This window comes from Terrapene carolina, unplaced genomic scaffold (assembly GCF_002925995.2).
Source record: "Terrapene carolina triunguis isolate 2854851 unplaced genomic scaffold, T_m_triunguis-2.0 Scaffold402, whole genome shotgun sequence".
Classification (NCBI taxonomy): domain Eukaryota; kingdom Metazoa; phylum Chordata; order Testudines; family Emydidae; genus Terrapene; species Terrapene triunguis.
The window spans coordinates 2,138,932-2,145,007 of record NW_020664753.1 but is presented as its reverse complement, the minus strand read 5'-3'; the positions used below and the strand labels follow the sequence as shown (position 1 = coordinate 2,145,007).

The window sequence follows — 6,076 nt, the reverse complement described above, 5'->3', positions numbered from 1 at the left end:
CCCCCCCCCGCGGAATGCCGCGCCGCGCTCCCCCCGCCGCCCCTTACCAGGAGCCGCCCCAAGCATGTGCTTGGTTGCCTGGTGCCTGGAGCCGGCGCTGGTGTGGACCCACCAGATTAAATAAACTGGATCCTAGAACGGGCGTGATTCAATTACCTTTGGACTGAGTGAATTATTAAGGGGCCCTGAAGAGGGGGAAACAGAGGCAGGGTGCCACTGAGTAACCTCTAGCCACAAGGGGGTGCTCAGGAGGCGGCCTGGCCCTGCTACAATGCCTCCATATGGGCTTAGGCTCCTAAAGCATTTAGGTGCTTTTGAAAATGTTACCTTAAGTCCCATTTTCAAAAGTGACTCAGGCACTTAGGATCCTAAATCCCATACTTTCCATGAGATTTAAGCGCCTTTGCAAATCCTAGCCTAAGGAAGTTGGGCATCCAACTCCCATTAAATGTCAATAGAATTTGGGTGCCTAACTCCTTTAGGCTCTTTTGAAAATCCCAACCTTAGGCTTCTAAGGGCCTGAAATCACTTTTGAAAATGGGACTTAGGTGCTTTGGAAAACCTAGCCTTAGGGTCTTGGCTTTAGACTCCCAGTTTTAAGAAGACAGCCTGCCAGGGCAGAAGATCCAGCTTCTCCACCATAAGATCCTAAGAAAGGCCAGATTGTGCCTGATAAACATAAGGCCCATAGGAGCCACACTGAGCTGGGGATGCTCCAGGAATGATTGTGCATCTCAGGAAGCCCAGAGGGAATGCGCATGTTCCACCATCTCCTAGGATACTGTGACAGACCCAGACCAGTGGGGTACAGGAGTCTGGTAGACGGCAAATATACTGGTCACTGGATGAGTAGTTTTCTGTTCCCTGAGTGACCAGAGCAGGGGCTGCACTAGAGTAATCAGGAACCTGCTAGAAACAGTTAAGGCAGGCAGGCTAATTAGGACACCTGGAGCCAATTAAGAAGAAGCTGCTAGAATCAATTAAGGCAGGCTAATCAAGGCACCTGGGATTTAAAAGGAGCTCACTTCAGTTTGTGGTGCGAGTGTGAGGAGCTGAGAGTGAGAGGGTGCACTGCTGGAGGACTGAGGAGCACAAGCGTTATCAGACACCAGGAGGAAAGTCCTGTGGTGAGAGTAAGGAAGGTGTTTGGAGGAGGCCATGGGGAAGTAGCCCAGGGAGTTGTAGCTGTCATGCAGCTGTTACAGGAGGCACTATAGACAGCTGTAGTCCACAGGGCCCTGGGCTGGAACCCGGAGTAGAGGGCGGGCCTGGGTTCCCCCCAAACCTCCCAATTGACCTGGACTGTGGGTTCTTCCAGAGGGGAAGGTCTCTGGGCTGTTCCCCAACCCACATGGTGAATCTCTGAGGCAAGAAAATCTGCCAATAAGCGCAGGACCCACCAAGATAGAGGAGGAACTTTGTCACAATACCAAGATGTGGGCGCCCTGTATGACAGCCTCTCCCTGACAGGTAAGGAGGAGAGGTGAAAAGCTAGGTCTCTTGCCCATCTCCTTGGGTTTTCTTCTCCATGCCACCAGGGTGCTAGGAAGGAGCAGTCCTTGCATTCTCCCAAGCAAAGAGCTGGATGGTACACTGTTTTCCTGCACCAGGACAAAGTCAAAATCTGTCTTTTTTCCCCCCAGATCATGAAAATTTTTGAGATTGAGTCAATCATAACATTTTTTTCCAGTGTTGAGCCTTATTTTAACTATAAATTAATGTAAATTTCTAAACAAAATTGTTTCAAGCAGAAAAACAGACCTTTGCATTTAGGAAATGTCCAAACTGATGCTTTTTCAGGAACAGCTTTGAGTCCAGCTAATATGGACCCACGTGTACAAACTCCATACAAACATGCCTGAGCAGAGAAGATCCTACCCCTCCTTGTCTCGATCAGTTGCCTGTCTCCAGCAAGGGCCAGTAAGGGGTGGAAGACACTATGCTGCATCCAGCCAAAGGTATAGCACTGCCCAGGGGGATGGGGATTGCTCTCCGAACTCTACAGGCTCTCATCTTATATCTTGAAGCATGAAATTTGATTATCCTCATAATCCCAGGGGACATAGCTACCGATATGTCTAGCCATTCTAAAACCCAGTCACAAGGCTTAACTTGTCCTGCAGCAGAGAACACCATAGGCCAACTATGCTCTACATACAGTAGCCTCTCTTTCTATGTGAATGCCTTTGAATGTCATTGACAGACCCCTTCTCTCGTCTTAGGGGATGCGGTGAAAGGAGAGGCTCAATTAGTTTGCCCTCTCTCCTCCCTGATTTTGAATTCCTCAGCCTAATGGTTCTCCTTTCCAGGCTAAATAAGCCATCCTGGGTTTTTGCCACTCTCATCAGATGTAAATCCAGCCCGTGCCTCCCATCTGGTTATGTAAAAAATGAGGAGGGAAGGCAGATCCCCAGCTGATGTAAATCAGCATCAGTCCACTGAAGTCAATGGAACCATGCTGATTTACTCCAGCTGAGGATCTAGCCTGTTCCATGTAGAAAAAGTGACACAGGGTGGTGATAACCACGCTGCTTTGGAGAAGATCCAAGAGAACTTCATGTAGGAGTCAGTCGGCATCTGAGTGACATTAGCAAAGACACGTCCAGTTCCCAGTTGGGGAAAACATGTGTCAGCCATAGGCCACAAAGAAATCCCAGATTTCATAAAACACAACACAAAACCGATCAACACTAGCAAAAGAAAGCTGGGAGGCAAAAAGAACGTGCATGTAAAGGAAGCCATGGTAAGACTGCTTTTTACCCGGCCACCTGAATGGCCGGCTGCCTTCAATAACATAAACCCGTTGACAAGAATGGAAAGTGCATTTGAACACCAGAATTACAGCAACCACAAATATTTCCAGGCAGATGCAGATGAATTTTGCACCAAAAGTAGAGACTGGAGAGAATGGAAAGATTCAAGATTTGGAGAAAATGAAAGGCAGACACTCTGAAATAACAAATAGTGTCCCCCAGAAAACTGTTTGAAAGAACAAGCTGGTAAATCAGTGTCGTTGTTCAGAATCATTTTAAAGTTGCTCAAAAAACAGGAATTATTTTCCTCGAAAAAAATTTCAAACAAAATGAAAAATGTTCATTCCATTCAAAGGGTTTTGGTTGATTTCGCCAATATTTCATCACAACTATCTGAAATGAAAAGGTTTCACTTGGATTCCAAACAAATGGAATGAAAGCAGAATTTTTTTGAGGGGTGGAGGGTTGGTTCCCCCTTTCTTCTTCTTTCCCTTTCCCTTTTTTAAAAGGTAAAAGAAGAGGGGGAAGTGTTTTGAGTCAAATTTAAATGAAAATATTTAATTTTGAATGATTTTGTTGAAAAATCAGACCATTTTGAACAATAATCAAAATTACACACATGCTCCATTTTTTCCCATGAGTATTTCTCTGCCCTCTGCACCTTTCCCCACTCCCTTTGTCCTCAAATTTCCATGCTGATTTTCCACTGGATAGTTCTTCTCTGAGCCTTTTCTTGTTTAACACAAACCCAATATCCATTTCAGTTCTAGTTGAACTTTGCAGAGCCATACATGTTCAAAAATTAGGAGAACTCACCTTCAGAAAGCACGGTGGGAAATATCAGGTCTTCAACAATCTTTCTGTTCCTATCAACCTTCCTCAGCGCTGAAAGCGACTTGGATACCTCCTTGAATGGCTGAGGGAAAGAATCATCATAGACAAGTCTCAGAGTAGCAGCCGTGTTAGTCTGTATCCGCAAAAAGAACAGGAGTCCTTGTGGCACCTTAGAAACTAACAAATTTATTTGAGCATAAGCTTTCGTGGGCTAGAGCCCACTTCATCAGATGCCTAGAATGGAACATATAGTAAGAAGATATATATACATACAGAGAACATGAAAAAGTGGAAGTAGCCATACCAACTGTAAGAGGCTAATTAATTAAGATGAGCTATTATCAGCAGGAGAAAAAAAACTTTTGTAGTGATAATCAAGATGGTCCATTTTAGACAGTTAACAAGAAGGTGTGAGGATACTTAGCATGGGGAAACGATTCAATATACCAAGTATCCTCACACCTTCTTGTCAACTGTCTAAAATGGGCCATCTTGATTATCACTACAAAAGTTTTTTTTTTTTTCTCCTGCTAATAGCTCATCTTAATTAATTAGCCTCTTACAGTTGGTATGGCTATTTCCACTTTTTCATGTTCTCTGTGTGTGTGTGTGTCTTCTTACTATATGTTCCATTCTATGCATATGATGAAGTGGGTTGTAACCCACGAAAGCTTATGCTCAAATAAATTTGTTAGTCTCTAAGGTGCCACAAGTACTCCCGTTCTTTTATCATAGACAAGATGTCCTCTTATGATGTCCTTCTGACATCATCTGCTGCGGTCAGCCAATCAGAGCCCATGCGGTGTGTGGATAATGCTTAACACTGAAAGTTTTCCCCATGGCTGGCCAAGAACAACCCGTGTTCCAGGGCCCTGGTTTTGGGGCAAGGTCCCCATGCGTGGAGTTGTATGATCAGTAGCAGGACTCAAAGCAGATCCAGATTACTCTGCATTTGCTCTTACCAGAATGAGCAGGCCTAGAATTAAACAGATCTCAAATACTTTGCCCTTGGAAAGGCTGAAGGGTCTCAGCACCACAGTGGAAGCAACACTAGAAAAGAAACCACACGAGCAGTTCTCCGGCAAGGATTGCAGCCCCCCACCCCAACCCCGGTAGAGTACTGTGTTTGGCCCTTGCTGTCAGTCTGTGGAGAAACTCGGCTGCTTTTTCTGGTCTTGGCCACAGTGTGGGTGGTTTCCATATGAAATCAGAGTGATTTGTGTGTGTTATGAAATAGCTCAGCCACAGAAATATTCCTAAGTCATCTTCTGTTTCCCTGATTTCACTCCTAATTTGCACCATCCCATTCCAGACATCCCAAACTCTTTCTCAAGGCAGAATCCTACAGAAATACCCTTGTCTCATTTTGAATCTCCACATTTTGATCGCCAGATTTTCCATATCACCCCAATTGAGCCTGAAGTTTTAATAACGTGGGGTAGGGGTGCTGGAACTAGGGGTGCGAGGGATGCGGCAGCACCCTCTGGCTTGAAGTGGTTTCCATCACACACAGGGCTTACAGTTTGGTTCAATGGCTCTCAGCATCCCCACTACGCTAACTGTTCTAACACCACTGATGTGGGGTCACCTTGCACTGCTGGGGTTGTTCCTATGTGTCACAGAGTACATTCTTTCAGAGAAAGTAAAGGGCAGGCGGGGAATGTCCTGTTCGATCTCTGACTTGCCTCCATCTAGTTCCATGGTGCTATCATCAGTTCTTCTAAACCACAGGTGGAATTGTTTAAAATGCTTTGATACTTTTGCATTTCCTTTGGACATTTCTGGGGTTAAGTGAAAATTAAAGGCTGAATCACAGGAGGGGGCTAAGCCGGAGGACCTCATGGAGACCTCTCCTCCTGCATTTCAATGCGGGGGGAAAGAGTTCATCCCACTAGGGAACAGGCTTGCAGCCTGCAAACTCCATGGATTTCCCCAGGTTCTGCTTACCAGGAGGCCAGGGCCATCTGTGCAGACATCCCATGCCTCTGCTCTGGGTCTCCAGCATACACTCACTGGCACGAGAGCTCCCAGAGCAGTAGTATGTTTCTTCCCTGAGCTCTCATGCCATCACCAGTCCCAGCTCACCTGTTCCTCCCCAGTTTTCCCACTTCACGCCCCCTTCCCATTCACAGATCCCAAAGAACCCTTGGCAGGGGCCAGGGGAAGGGAAGAGATGCTGGTTTGAAAGGGGCTGATTCCCCCTTCCAAACAGCGTCGGAAGATCCACGTACAGATGAGCCCTTTTACACATGGATCTTAGTGGCATGTTCAAGGCCAAAGACATGAGTATATTCGTGTGTTATATGCTAGGACACTGCAGAGATGCAGAGCCCTTCTCTGAGTCATCCTGACAGCCAGACCAGGTGGGTGCTATTGGCTTCAACCTAGGATATAAAAAGGGTTTGTGTGCGTCTCTAAAGCAAAGGGAAATAATGGCAGGGACACTGTTCAGGGTCACGAGCCTGCTAGGAATCTGATGCAAAGAACCA

At 46.1% G+C, this 6,076-nt stretch overlaps 1 pseudogene; it reads right to left on the bottom strand.

The window, feature by feature from the left end:
- Positions 1–5,288, bottom strand: part of LOC112113907 — a 35,286-nt pseudogene extending 29,998 nt beyond the window's left edge.
- Between the last annotated feature and the right edge of the window lie 788 nt (positions 5,289–6,076).